At 35.8% G+C, this 19,125-nt stretch overlaps 1 long non-coding RNA gene across 1 annotated transcript in view; it reads right to left on the bottom strand.

Moving 5' to 3' along the window:
- Positions 1-216: 216 nt before the first annotated feature.
- Positions 217-19,125, bottom strand: part of LOC107746249 (uncharacterized) — a 64,290-nt gene continuing 45,381 nt past the window's right edge. The window contains exon 4 of the long non-coding RNA XR_001640672.1: positions 217-541. This is a non-coding gene — a long non-coding RNA (uncharacterized LOC107746249). The remainder of the gene's footprint in view (positions 542-19,125) is intronic.

The raw sequence follows: 19,125 nt of genomic DNA, 5'->3' as shown, positions 1-19,125 counted from the left end.
CTTTCTGTGAGGCATAGCCAATTGAGTTTAAATTCCAATTAATTCAACTGAATGAATCAATTAAAATGGACTGAGTTCTTTAATTCAGAATTCTATTTATGGTTAGAACATGCTCTGAAACACTATACGTCACCCTGTCTGTGTGTGTGTGCATTCAGGAGGAGCAGAATGCTGATGATGAATTCTGATGGAAGTCTTCCGCTGTAAGTCTGCACATTTCCATTTCCATTTATTTTGCTGCTTCTTACCACAGCAACTTACAAGGAACCACATATATTGCGAAGTCACAATATTCCAGCGGGTCACAAGGGCAGGAACCGAGCACCAAGAAACCATAAAAATGGCTCTAGGAAAGCTGTACCAATTTTATGGCTATCAAAAGAATAAGAGCAGGGTTTGGTTGCAGTAGTCAAGGGTTTGTGCATTGTTTTTCAGCACTCACAAATTCGCTGCCTTATATATACAGATATATTTCACATCCGTTCCATAAATCCTGGTTCCAGCGTAAAGGTCAGGATACACAGCGGGCGGTCGGCATCACCTGGCAACAGGAAATAACAATCATCAGACGGCTGCCGTCACAGGTGGTCACGAACACAACAGCACTGCGCTGTAGAAGAGATTTGAGTCGAACGCTTATATGGTATGAGCTTTCAACTCGAATCTGAAAAGGACCTGTAATTGATTTTGCTGAATCAATGTTGATTTAGTTGCTGCATCATTCTGGCCGCAAATTGGATTTGGCTGCAAAGTAGCGCTTGTTTGTGTAGCCATGACAAATCAGATGAGGACAGATTTGTGACAGTTTGTTACTTCTATATAACTGGCAATGAGACTTAAAGGGATAGCTCACCCAAAAATGAAAATGCTCAGATTATTTATTCATTTATTGTTTTATCATGATTTTCTTTATCTTGTAAAACACTAAAGAAATTTTGCCTGGGGTATTGAAAGCACCTCTTTTCTTTTCCTTTATATCTTATTTGTTTTCCAGCTTCTTTGATTTTTTTTTTTTTTTTTGTGCATATCCAGTGAATAACTTGCAGTAAATATCAGTCTCTTTCACACATAGCTATCAAATGGCTTCAGAAGTTTTAGAATATAGGCACAACTATTTTTATGGTGCGGTCTTGTACTTTCTGTGGTTAGTCTAATTGGTCATTATGCATGTCTTCTTTTGTGTTGGATGAAAGAAAATCAGTCAAACAAAAGTTTGTAATGACATGTGGAGTAAATCATGACTGATTTGTTATTTTTGGGTGAATTATTCCTAAATGATCATTCATATGAATCATGATTAATCCCCATCCAAGTTCACATGATCATAAATGCCAACATTTCTTCCTTAAAGGGATAGTTCACACAAAAATGAACATTCTGTGATCTCTCACCTTCACGATGTTCCAAATCATTATGACTTTCTTGTACACTCTTAAAAATAAAGGTGCTTAAAAGGTTCTTCACAGGGATGCCATAGAAGAACCATTTTTGAAGAACCATTCAGTCAAAGGTTCTTTAAAGAACCATCTCTTTCTTACCTTTTTATAATCTGAAGAACCTTCTTTCGCCACAAAGACCCTTTTAGTGAAACAGAAAGGTTCTTCAGATGTTAAAGGTTCTTTATGGAGCCATTTAGACAAAAAGGTTCTTCTATGGCATCGTGAAGCACCTTTATTTTTAAGAGCGTAAGACTGCAAAATTTATTGAAATAAACTGAATTTGCGATATCGCAAAGGGTGCAAAACACAATCAGTGCCAACCATCTTCCCATACTTGTAATGAGAAGCGCTTATCAATAAAAGAGAAGCTTTAAGAGTTCCCTGCTGTCTCCCATTAAAATAAAAGTTCAATAATAGATATACAGTACCTAAATAGACAAATATTTGCATTGTAACGTTACAGTATACTTTACATTAAAATTATCATTCCTTTCTATTTTATAGTGCAATATTACAATAGTAATATTTATTTTGTTTTTATACATTTTTTCTATTTTTTATTTAGTAATAAATTATTATTATTTTGCCATACCTATATATAATCGCAAATGTTTGGCAGAGCAAGCTAGAACTTTTTTTTTTACATCCCATTTCAATTGCAATTTTTATTGGAAAAATCTCAATTAGTTTTTTTCCTCTAATTGTGCAGCCCTACTTTACTGGACAACCTTTTCAATTTATGCACAAAAAACATTGAGGCCTTTTCGAAACGACATACTTTTTGAGTTCTGCAGAATAAAGAAAGTCATACAAGAGAGTAAATGATTATTTAGAATTTTTAGATCAGAAAAGAATTGTAGCATTTCACGTGTCTTGTTTAGATGAAGATTATCTGTTAAGGGTTTTTAGCTGGAGATGTGGGTGCTTTCTTCAAGTGAGAAGATTTGTTGCCATTGATAGGTCTCATGTGTTTTTCTCCCTGCGGTAAAGGGTGGACTTTCATGCTGTGTCTCCCGGACTTTAATCACACCTCAACCTACACAACATACGGCCCCTATTCATGAGCGGGTGTATTCTGTGACTTACTATAACAGTAAGATAGTTAGAAGTGTTGATATTCACTCATTTTAATTTCTGAAGCTTGTACATTTGTGGATAGGCACCAAAAAAGAAAACTTCAGCGTCTTTGACAGAGTGTAAATATGACAGCTGAAATATTTAGCTTGTTTCTCACCCTGCGAGAAAGACAGAATTCCTCTGTCATCCCACAGCGCTGTGACATTAGACAAAATTACACAACAGCCTGCCGCTTACCAACCGTAATCACACAAGCCAAACAACATTTGATAACCCAAATGTGAGAGAGAAAGAAGTGAGGGGCTTCGCAGTAAGAACAGACTGTTAGTACAGATCGTTCAGACGGCTCTGAGACCATCTGCTCGGAGAGCAATCATAACACGCCACACAGACCTGTTTGCATTTGTATGTTTGGACGCATGTTCAATCCTGTGGACGAGTGGACAAACACGTGGACGAAAACAAAAGGTAGAGAAAACGTGTACATGTGTGTGAACAAACAGAAATGCGGAGAGACTGAGCAAGTGGGGAAAAGACAGACATAATAAGAGACACTGATATAACGTGGACTTCAAGCAGACAGAACCTAATGCTAAGCTAATGACTCACTCTACTTGTTTTTTTTACTTACTGAAATTTAAATTATGCATAAATAAATTAAACTGACTATAAAAGTGATGCAGGTGAATTTCACTGTTACATTGTAAAACATTTTTTTTTCAAGTTTTCAATTAAAACTTTTTTTGAAGTTTCAAAATGTCATTTTTTTCTACTTCAAAATAACAAAATTATGTTTAATTCAATGTTACTTACTGGTTGTAATTGTGAAATTTACTAGAAATGTCTGAGTGAAAATTGTTTCAGCACCATTTTTTCTGTGTATTTTAAGCATTATTACATACTTTTATATTACATTATATTTATCTATTATTTATATACTATTATCTATTCATATTTTAATTGTTTTAGTTTATTATTATCATTTATTTTTATTTCAGTTTTAGTAGTACTAACAAACTTCCTGTTTGTTGCTGCCGTGTGTTTTGAGTTTGAATAAACAATTAACAGTGTCTTTTGGATGTTTTCTTTCCACTAGTCTTTATCAACACTTTATGAAAAGCCAAAAATCTCAAAATTGACAGGTGCATGAAAAAATAGTGTTTTTGCCTGCAGTGTCTCCCCTTAAATTGCTGTGCATGTTAATGTGAATGACAAATCATAATAACAAGTGCCCAACTAGAGCATAAGAGCTTGGTACATTTGCTGGCAGCATAAGGCAAAACAAAAGGAAGATGAGCATATAAGGGAGATAAAAACAGAGAGGAGATACAGCGAGTTCGAGTAAGAGGGCGGGAGGATTATTTTAGTCCAAATGGGTCTCTCAATCAACGCTATTATAACCAGAGAAATCAGATAATTAATACGCTGGAGCCAGGCACCCCGCATCATGTGATTGTCCCCTCTCTTTCTTTCTCCACACACACACACACACAGACACACACACACATAGAGTTGCGCTGCTCACACCATTTTGTAAATTAGCCCATTATCTTGACTTGTTGATTCCTTCAATATTTGTTGAAGTGGTTACCATGATAAACAAACAAACCCACGCAGTAATTACAGCTAATATCAATGTGTTTGGGTGTGTGTGTGAGCGCGTTTATAGGTAGGTTTGGGTTTGTCAGTACAGAATCATCAACCTTTTGAAAGGCTTTTCATTCCAAACAGCACAAACAGAACCTTGAGGCTGTCCAAAGCGAACGCAGAATCTCTTGCCAAAACAAACAAAACAGGCATTCAAAGGAGTCCAATACTACAGCAGGAGATTGTTCTGGTATATATTCCCGTAAATTCCTGGAAATATGTTTTTAGAAATCATTTACCATGATAATAGCTGCCACCAAAATGGCATTGTACTACAATGATATTTATTTATTTATTTTCTGTAAAGCACTTTAAACTACTACTGTGTATGAAATGTCTTAAAGGGGTCATATGATGCGATTTAAATTTTTCCTTTCTCTTTGGAGTGTTACAAGCTCTTGGTGCATAAAGAAGATCTAGTTGCAAAGAAAGACTAAAGTCTCAAATCCAAAGAGATATTCTTTATAAAAGTTAAGAGTCAGCCACGCCTACCTAAAACGGCTCGTTCTAACACGCCCCCACATACCTACATCACTATGTGGGAAGATTTGCATAACACCGCCCAAATGTTCACGCAAAGAAAGAAGGCGCAACTTTTATTCTCGCTGTAGTTTTGTTGTTGCAGCCGCCATGTGGTAAAGACGCTGTGTGCTTCGTTGTGAAAGCGAAACTACTTTCAAAAGAGGACGATATCCGCTTCGTCATGCCTAGAGCTGATCCATGCTGGTCGCTGAGGAAATACATCAACTTAGTGCTGTGGATCACCAGATCGGCTTTCACCGTTTTCACATCTCCTTCGTCGGATCCGCCGGGACCGCCGTTCTCGATCCCGCCGCCTAAGCTCACTCTTGCCCGGCCTCAGCTCACTAAGCTACCACTAAATATTGTAGAAACTTAATTTGCTGTAAAGTTGCTTTGCAATGATTTGTATCGTGAAAAGCGCTGTACAAATAAACTTGAATTGAATTGAATTGAAAAGTAGTAGTAGTTTTAGTACCAGAGTAGTTTAGAAATCTAAGTACTTGAAAATCAAAAACATTGCCTTTGGCAATGTAAATATAAAATTATTCTACTAGCTCTTTATATTTTATTTTATTTCAGCTTTTTAATTGATTTTAGTTAACAGTAACAAAACTGGTTTATTTTGCTGTTGTTTATTGTTTATTTCGGCCAATCACAACACACTGGATAGCTGGCCAATCAGAGCACACCTCGCTTTTTCAGACCGATGAGCTTTGTAAAAATCGACGCGTTTCAGAAAGGCAGGGCATAGAGGAGAAACAATAATGTACAGTATGTGGGAAATAATGTTTTTTAACCTTAAACCGCATAAACACATTTCATTACACCAAATACACAAAAATAATGTTCTTTTTAGCAGCATCATATGACCCCTTTAAAAAAAAAAAAACTTGACTCCTTGTTATACCATTGTCAGAATTAACCATCTCTAATGCTGTTTGAAGGCAATTCCATTTAAATTTGACATGATTTATGGTAACAATCACATGTTGGTGGGAATACAATCATTTTAAGAAAAAGTCACAATGACCTTTTATTTATGTATTTTACAGGGTTATAGTAATAAAGAGTTCAAATGAGGTCAAATCAGACCATAGAAAGTCTAAAAGGTTACCGACGTTCAATCCTAACCTATACAAGTGAAATCACAGGAAAGTAAACAACTGCTGCTTTGTGCATATGAATGATGCACTGCTGTTCCATCGTGTATTTTCAGAGCTGTTGTTCAGGATGTTTGTTGAAGCTATTTAATGTTCAGGGTTCAAATGAACCACCTACTCACACCTACTGGAGAAAAAGCCATCGCTAAAAGAGCAGCGTTTTTGAAGGGGAAAAGAACACGCTCGCATGATTCTGTCCCAGGGATGATGAAAGCAGAAAGCTGTTGTTCTCTCTGAAGAGTTAAACACCCAGCAGGCAAAATAGGAGAACTTCAAATCGTGTTAAAACATATACAGCGTTTTTATGGGATGAGGCAAAAATGAAGCAACAGGAGAAAATGTAGCAGCTGAGATAGCAACCATGTGAATTAAATAAAAAGATATGAAAATATCAAAACAATATTCCACTGCATCCTGCTTTAGAAAGCTGTGCAAGATAAGATGCGGTGAAAGGGTAATATACACTGCAGCGCGAGAGAAAAGTGAGGGTGGAGTGTAAATCATCACGTTTGGCTCAGACTGTGAGTGAACAGTACATCAGTGACTCATTGTGGTTGGAAATGCACAACATTACTTCAAATTAATCTGAATCATTAATCAAAAAACCTTTCGTGTATTTAAAAAAAAAACAGCTGAAAAATATAAATGGTTTTCTGATTGGCCACCTTTCGTCATTCATATCCATCCGCCGTGAACTGTAAATAGCATTAAAGTAAATGTAATGTTTTGATGCCATTTATGCCATTTGTATGCACTGTATAATATAATTCCTTGATTTCATTCCAGCTACACATCAAAGCAGAGTCTGTTTGGACACCTATTATTCTCACACTGGTACATAGACACGAGCACAATCATTTACACAATCCCCAGGTAGCAGAGCTGCGAAATTAGTTTTCATTTACTAAAATAGTGATTATCCATCATTAAGCTTCATTCAGTGTTAATTGCAGCATTAAATGAGGGAGTTGATTAAGACATATTCAAATTATACAAGAACTCAAATAAACAACTGAAAAGAATCTAAAAGTTCAAAAACACCCAAACATGCCCATCTAAAGTTGTAGGAACGTGTGATCAGGACATAGAGACTCTTCACACAAGGAAAAAGTATATGTATAAGAGATACCAAAGACGATTAATATATGGAAAAAGCGAAACCTTGAAATCTCTAAGAAGTCGCAAAGACTGTTTTAAGAAAAAGTCGATTGAATACCGCAGACTTGTCACAGGTCAATGGCAAGTACCCGATACGTTTACAGGTACATTGAGAGAAACAGTGTAGGCCGTTACCGGCATGCCGTTCCCATGGCGATGACTGGGGGCAGCTGGTGAAAAGAATACGGTGGGTTGAGAGAGCGAATCAATGAGTGTGCCATTAAGAGGATCTTCTGAGTTACCCGAGTAAATAAGTACATAAGTGCATATGTGAGTAAATATCAATTGTCCAATAAGAGTTCTAACAAGAGTACACCCACAAATCCAAGTTTTCACGTTGTTTCAAACCTGTGTTGATTTTTCTTTCTCTGTGGAACCCAAAAGAAGAAACTGAGATGAATGTTCACACTGCTTTCTTTTTATACAGTGCAAGTGGATGGGGACCATGGGCTGTTTAAGGGATAGTTCACCCAAAAATGAAAATTCTGTCATTAATTACTCACCCTCATGTCGTTCCTAACCCATTAGACCTGTGTTCATCTTCGGATCACAAATTAAGATATTTTTGATGAAATCCGAGAGCTAGCTTTCTGACCCTCCCATAGACAGCAGTGCAACTGAAACATCCCCAGGCTTAGAAAGTAGTAAGAGAAGAATTGTTGAATAAAGTCATTATTGTTGTTTTCTTTGTGCACAAAAAGTATTCTCGTAGCTTCATAACATCAGGTTGAACCTTTCTTACTACTTTTCTGGGCAATGAACGTGTCAGTTGCATTGCTGTCTATGCAGGGTCACAAAGCTCTCGGATTTCATCAAAAATATCTTAATTTGTGTTCCGAAGATGAGCGAAGGTCTTACGGGTTTGGAACGACATGAGGGTGAGTAATTAATGACAGAATTTTTATTTTTTGGTGAGCTATCCTTTTAAGATTAAAAATGGACTGGAAAAGTATATAATCATTATAAACACCAGTGGCGAGCATGTGATCTCTTTATGTGGAGAACAAAGGGGAAAAACAAATGAAACCATAAAAATCCTCATGAAATTTCACTTTGATTTACATTTTGATTAGTTTGCCCAACTCTCAACATACTTTGTCTATGCCAAGAAATGTGTGAAGACATGTTTTCAGTGGACTTTCAAAATTAGCTTTGCTTGAGAAAACATGAAAATAAACAGTCATGATTATTTTTCCCCCCCACTTGGTTTAGTTGAGTTAGTTTTTAATCAAATACAATGTGATTTTTGGTAATGGAATCACATTTTCCTGCTTACACGAGCAATTCACAGCTTTTCTTGCACATGAAATCACCAAAACCAATGAGAACGAGGAACAATAATGATGATTCTGTAGATCTGCTCACCCGAATCCCTCTGAAACTGGCACAGATTTTTAGAAAATTACCCACATTTGGCAAATAGATAATTTATGGACAGTTACATACATATTCCCAGCATTTCGTTATGTAAGCCTTATGGACATAACAATAGACTTTAAGTATACTAAGACGGTGCATATTAATTATGAATGGGAGAAAGTGCAACACGCAATATAGACTTCTAAATAAAAGCCAGACGCTAACTGGCAAAGTCATCAAAGACTTGGGAGAATTTTATGTTTTTCCATTCAAAGAGATGGCCGCCAAGTGAAATGACTTGCCTTAAAGGGACTTTGACAGAATACCCCTGATAAACTCTTAATAAATAAATAAATAAATAATTCACTAGATATCTTGTTTTTGGTCCCATTTTATATTAGGTGGCCTTAACTACTATGTGCTTACATTTAAATAAATAATTTGATACAGTGCACTTATTGTGTACATACATTGCACTTATAATTTAAAAAATACCTGCATGTAATTACGTCTATAATTAAGTTCTGTAATTACATTTAGGATTACACTAAAAGTGACACATCACTTACACTTTAACCCACACTTAAACCTACCCATATCACCCAACCTGTCCCTACTCCCTAATCTCAATAGCAGCAAAAGTGTTTTGCAATACAATATGAACACAATCATTACATTGTACTTCTTTTCTGATATAAGCACATAATACGGTAGTTCAAGCCTCCTAAAATAAAGCGGGACCCTGTTTTTGACAGCTATAGTCACCATTCGCTTTCACTGTATGAAAAATAACAACTTTAACATGAATGTCACCTTTTGTGTTGCACAAATGAAAGTCATGTGGGTTTTGAAAAACATGGGGGTGAGTAAATAATTCTTTATTTCTGAGTGAAAGTACTCCTTTACAGGGTTGAGAACTCTTTATTTTGCATCAGAAAAGGTTTTACCTGAAGTGCGAACTAAAAAACTCAAGCCAATATTTCAAAACAATTCCTATAGATGAAACCACTGACAAAAGACTTAAACGAACTTGTTAATTATATGCACGCACTCGTCTCGCATAATTATATGCACGCATCTCGAAAAATTGAAAACACATTCATGCACGAGGCTAAATGTGTGTGTGCGAGTGTGCGCAGTTGGTTAGTGACAACTGTTTGCTTTTTCTGAAAGACTGTCTGTATCTCAGTTTGAGTGTTTTTGGTAACCATGGAAACAAATGCCACAGTAACAGCGGGAAATCAAAGCCTGGGCGATGAGCTGCTGAGAGGAAGTGAGAGAGAATGCAAGTGTGTGCGTGCGTGTGCGCCTCTGTGATATAAACAGGCTCTCAAAACATGGATTTGTTTTACCTTCTGTTGTGTTCGTAAATGAAATATGCAAAATCATAAAGTCGCTTTCTAGATCTCCTGCGACCTAGCCGATCTTTTTTGCCTCGTTCAGGGGACACAGTCTCCAGTCTACTTTTCAAAGGCTTTGAAAGCTGCTGTGCGCAGACCTCTTGTACATCACTGGAGCTTTTCAATCAGATGCCACTTGTTGGGCTGAAACGTCTTCAACATGGCTGTTGTCTCCTTACAGGAGAGGGAATAGTAACACTGATCTTGCTCTTTATTTATTGATGAGACTACTTTCTAGGCTACTCGGGCTGTTGTTTCTGCACTTTTGAGTGAATCAAAAACCTTGTTTAAAGCAATATTCTGGGTGATTTATGTAGCAATGTACTGTACCTCCTTTACAGTATTTACATTTATGAACCATTATTAATACTTATTTCGATGTTTTGCAGCTCTTTATTATGGTACCTCTAGTTACTGAATCTGTATTTATTATTGTTAGTATTATAATTTATGTCTAAGGTATTGTATATACGTGTGTTTTTTATTTTATATTATTTTTCTTCTTTGTGGGTGTGTGTGTGTGTAGTCTGAGACAATGTTGTTTGTTTGTTCATACTTATTTCGATGTTTTGCAGCTCTTTATTATGGTACCTCTAGTTACTGAATCTGTATTTATTATTGTTAGTATTATAATTTATGTCTAAGGTATTGTATATACGTGTGTTTTTTATTTTATATTATTTTTCTTTGTGAGTGTGTGTGTGTGTAGTCTGAGACAATGTTGTTTGTTTGTTCTGTTTTTTTTTTAAATAAATAAATAAAAACAAAACAAAATAAAATAAAATAAAAATTTTGCCACAGATTTTGTTAGTGGAGCTTATCTCGAATTAAACCTGTATTATTGCTTTTTGAAGTTTAAGTTTGTAACAACAATAGTGGGGGTTCATAAATAACATATTTTACATAATAGTATATAATATTTTTATTTATTTGTTAAACCTCTATCTCACCTTTCAGAGTTTCATACTGTTTATTATTTTCTTGATTTAAGGACTGATTTACAAAAAAGAATATTACCAAAATTTCTAAGAATATAAGTTTCCTCTTGACCAGCAAAACATTTTGGTTTTGGTTTTAATATATGTTCTGGCTATATCTGGCTTATATTCGCAATCTCAACCATATTCTCAAAACTATCGTTTTCAATGACTTCAAAATCAGTATTTTGATCACTGGCAGCTTATTCATCACATCCACCATCAAATGACAGTGACACTTATATTTCATTGTGTACAGTAACTGCTCTGCAGTAAAGCCATTCATACCAGTTCAATTTTTGCTGATGATATTCTTTTGTTTTATGCCTGTGGTAATTATGAGTGAAACCTCACGTCATCATTGTCTACCAAACAGTGACACCTTATCAAAAAAACAGACATTCTTTTATTTTTTTTTCCTTGTTATGTTGCTTATAATGAATAGATTGAGAAATACTAAGAAAGTTGATGTCTAACTTTAAAAAATGAAGGAGGGAGAGAGTAGTGAATGATGTCCTGGGGCGCTAAAGACCCGAGGTATGCATTTAAGGGTTAATGTCGGTAGATCTGAAAGAAAAAAAACGGTCACACTTTATTTTAAGGTCTAATTCTCGCTATTAACAAACCATGAACTACGACTTTTGCCTCAATAGACTCCTAATGTGCTGCTTATTAACAGTTAGTAAGGTAGTTGTTAAGTTTAGGTATTAGGGATGTAGAATATGGTCATGCAGAATATGTGCTTTTTTATTAATAAACAGCCAATATGTTAACAAGAGGCATGCTAATAAGCAACTAGTTAATAGTGAGAATCGGTCCCTGTACTAAAGTGTTACCAAAATGTTCTTACACATTAAAAAATTATCTTTTGAGGTTTTTTTTATTAACTTATCCTATGTTTTTTACATGTGTTGTGTAAATGTGCTTCCTAATCTTGGAATGTGTCTTGTGGTTGAGGGTGTGTTTCCTATTGACTAACATTAGCATGTGCACAAATATTCACATTATAAAACCTTTTCCTTTGTTACATTTATCACAACCCCCCCATTATGATTATACAGCATAAGTGTTATGAATGTAACACTGGCCTTTATGAACTTCTAGATTAATTGTATGCTACTTGATTAAGTTATTCATTTAATCGTCATGGGTGATGACTGCTAAAATGAGCTCAAATTTTAAATCTTTAAGCTAATTATATTCTGAATAAACGAGCAAAAAATTGTTATGATTATTTCTGCTCTCCCCCATGCTCTTTTTTAATGCTTATAACGGTTATTTCGGTGTTTCTGCTGCACTTATATTTAGCAGATGTTTGTTTCTTGCACAAGCTTTAGTATAAAAACAATTTACAATGTAGTGCACAAATAACGTTTTTGACAATTATTGAGACATATAGTTGAAAATACACAGAGCTTGCTAACAGCTGCCTCACATTACAATCTAATCATGTTGTTAGCGATACAAAGCTGAGTTCCTAAATACACAATGATATTGTTTTTCTATCTGCATATGAAGAAGATGACACAATTCTTTCTAAACGTGTTCAACAACTTTCTGCAAATTAACCCCTTCATTTTACATAACTTTTTTACAGATGGGTGCTAAAATCACGAATTGAGCCATGGCACATTTACAGAAATAAAGTTATAAAAATAAACGTGGAAGCAATGATGAGAGAGTTAGTGAGCGAGCACATGTCATCTGAACTGAATTGAGGCATGCAATAAAAAAGGACATGTTTGATCACCGGTTGTCTACATGACATCAGATTCTCACCCAGCAGATGGAGGGAGAGAGAGAGAGAGAGCAGATTTGAGTGGAAGAGTTAAATAATTAGGATTTGTTATGATCGACAGATGGCCGAAGTTTGGCTCTGTCGAAGTTTATGGAAGAAAGTTTCCTCTGCGTGTGTGTGTGTGTGTGTGTTCAGTGTATGTGGTATTTTAACTCAAAGCTCAACTCCAACAGATAGAATGCCGCTTTCTCTGAAGACTCTGAGAGCCAGAATCGCCATTAGCGTGAAGTTTAGCTCAGGTCTAGCCTTAATCTGACAAATAGATCTCTGCTGGTGCCGTCTTCTAAAGCAGCAAACACACACACAAAGATAAACCAACTTAAAATGATATACTGCTGAAGGGTACATCTGAACCTCCTGAAGGTTCTTAAGTGGGTGTGAGTGTGTGACTTTTAGTAAGGCGGTGTGATGTGTCATTTGACCAACATTCATATACCCTGATGCAATTGTTCAGCACACAGAGGAATCTGTCATAATACTTTCATCATTTCTCTGCCTTTCTCTCTCGATGGAAGGTAAACTGCCAGTGTGAGAATGGATTAAGCTTTAATTCAGGGATTAAACCTTGGCTTTGTAACATTAGACCCACTTTGTGTCACCTGGAGAGAAAAGCTGAAGATGAGTTTCAAAAATAACACATTCATTATTCAACATGTGTCATCTTTCAAAGCCATAACTGAGAGTTTCTTTTGCTATAGGCACTGTGGACTTAAAAAAAAAAAAGAGCTCTCTTACAAAATATTTTACGCACACACATTGTGATTTTAACCTGTGTTTTGTGAGGGCAATGACAGTGGTGGAAATGGCATTTTAACCGTTTTTGAAATAAGGGCAATGCAAAAAATTATTTGTGACAAATTTTGTTTCCTAAATATAATTAAGTAATACCTTTTGACTTTTTGCATCATTCAGCTGAATTGAATATGGCACACAATGAAAACATTCTGGTAATCAATATGAAATTCACTTTTTTGTTGTTTTTGTTGTTTTTGTTTTGGTTTCTTCACACAGTGCACGTCATATTTCATCTGAAGCATGCTATTCACTGACACTGTTGTCTTCTGGGTAACGAAGCATAACTTTTGAAAAACTTTTGAAAAGGGACAAGATTTATTAAGGGCAAAACTAAGTGCTGGAATACACTACACAACTTTTACATAGATTTCTGTCCCGATTTGCAGTCTGGACGAATCGATGCTAGTTGCTGTAAGTCATAACAAGACTGCATGGCTTTGAGCTGTTGGAGTGTATGATATTCACAGACTCTGGTTGTTTTTATTTTATTTTATTTTTGTAACTTTTTAAACAGATTATGATTCCATCCAGTAGGAGAATATCAAACATGTTTGATATTTTGAGCTGATTTTAGAACACATATCAACGCATATCATACACCAACAAGGTGTATGTTTTTTTGTTTGTTTGTTTTTTGGAATTTTTTTTTTTTTTTAATTTGTTGTTTTGGAACAACTTGAAAAGTGTACCATTTAAAAAGTCTATGTTACCTAATGTTTTAGGCACTTCAGATTTAAAAAATTGTGTATTGTATTCCAGACTTAAGATGCAATCCTTTTTTTAAAATAATTTTCACATAAAAATATTGCAATGGTTTGTTTATATCACTCTTTGACACAGTTTTACATATTTAAATATTGATCATTGAATATAAGTAGGACGATCTTGTACCATATTGATATAAAAATACCAAGAGTAAGATTAAGAGTAAGATATATATTCCATTTGTTGTAATTAAAAACATGAAGCACATTAAACATTACATTATGTCAAGGTTTCCCAAACAGGGGTTCCGGGGTTTGTGAGTTTAATGAAAAGCTAATAATTAATTGAATCATAAAAATGTAAAATTAAAATAAATCATTTTAAAATAATGACAATCAAAATAAAACACGTACTAAAAAAGATGAAATATTTTATGCTTCTCTGCATGTTGTGATCATTAACCAATGTCAGACATGAACATGCAAATATGATGAATAACTATTAAATATTTATTTTAAAATCTCAGGGGTACTTCAAGTAAATATATTAGATGAAAGAGGTTCAGATGACAAAAAAAGTTCAGGAATCCATGCATTTCATAAAAAAAAACAAAAAAACAATAACCATGTGAATTTGTGCATTTTAATGTGTCTGAAAGACAAAAGACTTCCACAGACACAGTAATAAATGATTAAATAACCACTGAGTGATAATTCAAATATAAATGAATGCATCAGTATGATGCAGTGTTGAAACCGGTTGAAACACTTCTTAAACCTGAAATGAATTTTGTAATCCAGTGGTCAAATGCTGGGTAGTGACTTGTGACTGGTCTTTGTGCGAATGTCCACAAAAGACTAGACTATTTTAAAAAGGAGCCTTTAAAAGATGAAAAAGAGGAATATCAGAAGAATCAACAAATTATGATTAATTTATGGCTATTCTGTGAATAATATGTAATCATGTAATCAAAAAAAGTAACTGTAGTCTGATTACGAGTATTTTAAAATGTATTTTAATCAAATTACAAGTACTTGATTTTTGGAATCTGATTACGTAATCAAGATTACATGTAACGAGTTACTACCCAGTTCTGAAAGGATTCATTGTTCAAAGTTCATAACTGGACCAAATCGTGTTTTTCTTCAAATCTACCCATGTCAATGGGCTTGTGTGAGGTAGGATTTAGAGGTAGTGCATAGTAAATGTTATTGTGTTAGCATGAAAGCCATTGTGTTTGAAGAATTTCAAAAATCTCTGTGTATTTGTGTGTATGTAGTTTAGTGAAACAGAGGAATCATATGTGATCTGGAGGTGGGGAGTTTGGGGGTTTTATATATATATATATATATATATATATATATATTTCTGCTACTGATGGTTCAACTAAAGCTGGAACTGAATGGGAAAGCGAGGTCTCTGATTGGATGAACATTTTGTATTGAGTGGTCCAGAAGACCGCTGAGCACTAACTCTTTCTCTCTCACCCCATGTGTCCAGTCCCCGGTGCCAGCTTCGCTAACCCTACCGGCTGGAGGATGCAGGACTGAAGCAGAGGGAACATTTAGGCACAAAAAGAAACAAAACAGCATGAAGGGAGAGAAAAGAGGAGAAGTGGGCAGGGGGCAGTAATGAAAGGTCAATGAATGGTGTTTTGGTGAGTTTGTTCAAGTTTAATTGAATGAGCATTATATAAACAAAGTGGAAAAGCAATGTGAAGTGCTCTTCAATTCTTAAGTACAGAAAAATGCTCCTTTGAGGCTGGAAAGCGAATACCAGTTGCATTGTTTTTTTTAGAGCAGATATGTCAAAGCATGCACGTCAAAGCCTATAACAGGCTTGTCTCGCTTTGAACCTTTATCCTTTAAAATTATTGTCGTACAAGTCATTTGCCTGAGGCAAAGTATGTGTTTTGTGTGTGTGTGTGTGTGTGCGCTCATATACTATGTTTGTTTGTGTGATCATGTGAATGATCTGTGTGTGTGTGTTTGGTAGGGGTCAAAATCATTTGCCCCCTGTCAGTTCTATTTAAGTATTTCTGCCATCTCTTAATCCCTGGTGGTGTGTGTGTATGCGTGTGTGTGTGTGGGGATGCATGTGTTGAATAGCACAGATGATTTGTTTACTAACAGACACAAACCTGTTTGTATGCCCGTCAGAGTGCGTTTGTCAGGAAAAGCAAATCCACTGATCTAATCTTCTTCAAACCAGCCGTCCCCACACACACGTGTGCGAGTCACATGTAAACAAGAGCGAAGGGTGTAACATCTTAACATACAGATGTATTCAGACAGTCGAACCACTGAAGAACACAGACTTCTTTCTTATCTTTCATACACACCCTCCCAATCACTAGCTTGTATGTATTTCTTGCACTAATGCACAAAAGCACATATGTGTTTCAGTGGCGGCTCGTCGGGGGAGGCCGGGGGAGAGCTGAGCTCTTGTGCCTCCGTTGGTAAAAAAAAATTAACCAATCACCATCGAGTGTTCACTTTCAGCGCTGAGGAGTGTTGAGTCTCTGGGAATCAAACCTTGGCATTGCTAGTGCCGGGGTTTACTGTTTGTGCTACATAAACGCTTCTTAAATTCATATCAGGTATATTGTGTATCATCAACAGCATATCACCAGCAATGTCAGCCACACAGGAATGCAATGATAAAAGCAGGACCGATCTAAAATCGTAGAGCATAGTACAATTGTTTTTGACCAATAAATGACCAACTAATGTTATGTAGTAGCTTTTGAGCTCTGTAACTTATAAGGGAAGTTCTGTCATGGATTCTTCTGTGGATCATAAAAGAAGATCATTTAAAAAATGTCTTAGTGTTTTGTCCTTACAATAGAAATCAATAATAACCGTAAGTGTTTTGTTACCAACATCTTTCAGATTATCTTATTTTGTTTTCTGAAGAAATGCACACTGGTTCATACCAACAACTGGGTGAGTAAATGAGAGAAGTTTCTTTTTTTTTTTGTGAACTACCTCTTTAATATGAATAGTGAATATGCCTGTCATCTTTAAATTGGTATACCAGTCTTTCGGAAGTATTCTTAGGCGCGTAACTTTATTTAATGTATTAAAGGAATGACTCATTCGCTCAAAAGTGACTTAGACTGCATTCCAGGAAAACATTTTATCAGTTCATGCATTCTCTGGGAATCAAACCTTGGCATTGCTAGTGCCGGGGTTTACTGTTTGTGCTACATAAACGCTTCTTAAATTCATATCAGGTATATTGTGTATCATCAACAGCATATCACCAGCAATGTCAGCCACACAGGAATGCAATGATAAAAGCAGGACCGATCTAAAATCGTAGAGCATAGTACAATTGTTTTTGACCAATAAATGACCAACTAATGTTATGTAGTAGCTTTTGAGCTCTGTAACTTATAAGGGAAGTTCTGTCATGGATTCTTCTGTGGATCATAAAAGAAGATCATTTAAAAAATGTCTTAAGTGTTTTGTCCTTACAGTAGAAATCAATAATAACCGTAAGTGTTTTGTTACCAACATCTTTCAGATTATTTTATTTTGTTTTCTGAAGAAATGCACACTGGTTCATACCAACAACTGGATGAGTAAATGAGAGAAGTTTATTTTTTTTTGGTGAACTACCTCTTTAATATGAATAGTGAATATGCCTGTCATCTTTAAATTGGTATACCAGTCTTTCGGAAGTATTCTTAGGCGCGTAACTTTATTTAATGTATTAAAGGAATGACTCATTCGCTCACAAATTCAGGTTTGCTTAAAACTTTCATTTGTGAAGCTTCATTGTTAACTCTGATTTGTGAAGCCCGTAGAGACTCATTGGCAAATCTTTGTTTGGAAAAGAGTCAAATGAAAGATGTGGGATTAAGGGAGGTAAAACGCAACCAGTCCTTTGTAGCTCTTTGATTCTGTCTCCTAAAGTCAAGGCATGAACTTGACATTTCTTATTTATTATGTAATATTGCAGAGTTTATTATAAATTGTTTATCCGCACACATCATATTTTTTTCAAATCCATGTGCCCTCATAGCTTTAATCAAAAACAATATCTTTGAGACAATAATCCTCTAGTAACGAGTCACTCTCATGAGATCGCAGCAATTAGCAAACAAAACAGTTCTCAATGGACAAATTCTCAATTTCTTGTTTAAGAGGCCCACGATATACGTCACAATAGGGAAGGAAAGATGATAACAACTTCCATTTCATTCCGACTTCTATAATCTAGTATATTTCTTTTGTCAGCTCTTAATAGAGCCAAAACAATGTAATGAATTTCAGTCAATCTAGGGTCCACACAGTGGTCAGTTAGCCCATCACGTGAATGCTAGCTCTATTTACACTTCTTGCCACAACCCCTTCGGGAGGATTTATGTGGATCCAATGGAACTTTTCCTGGTTTCAGTCCATTTGAGAGGATGAGTTTATTCTACTAATGCTGGCTTTCAGAAGATCAGCTGATGATGCTCCTTCCCACAACAGAGACTAAACCGCTGGCACATGGACAGCAATTCAGCAAAATACTTTATTGAATGAGGAAAGAAGAGGCTTCAAATATACCACACACATTCATTGAAGAAATTGGTTAAGAGAAGGTCACTGTGTCTTTTGCCCCGACAGAATGTTGTTTAGGGTCTGAGTGGATGTTGTGTAACCCTGGAGATAGACCAGATTTCGCTCCTGAACTCAATTCACTTATTCTCATGGTCAGAGTAAGAGGCTCTTAGTCAATAAGAGAGGGAGAATGGTGGAGAGCTGTCCATGGTGCTGAACAGAAGGACATGTATCCATGGTGCAGAACAGAAGGACATGTAGTGATAGAAATCTCTTTATTGTTCTAAACAGAAATCTGCTAAATTCAAGGGGCTGCTGTCCATGGTTTTAAAACTGGGACACTGGCTGCACAGTGGGAGGTGCACATACAAGGTTGCAAATTACAAGGGTGTTCCATTATCACCCTCTAAGTTGCCCTCTAGTGGTCATTTCTATTATACAGCTTTAGTGGAGAAATATGTTATGGGGGAAACCACAATGTTTGTGGGTTGTTGTGAAACTGGACTCTCTGACTGTAAACACAATGCCACACCTG

Source organism: Sinocyclocheilus rhinocerous, unplaced genomic scaffold (assembly GCF_001515625.1).
Source record: "Sinocyclocheilus rhinocerous isolate Xijiao unplaced genomic scaffold, SAMN03320098_v1.1 scaffold3060, whole genome shotgun sequence".
Lineage (NCBI taxonomy): Eukaryota > Metazoa > Chordata > Actinopteri > Cypriniformes > Cyprinidae > Sinocyclocheilus > Sinocyclocheilus rhinocerous.
This window is presented reverse-complemented; position numbering and strand designations above follow the sequence as displayed.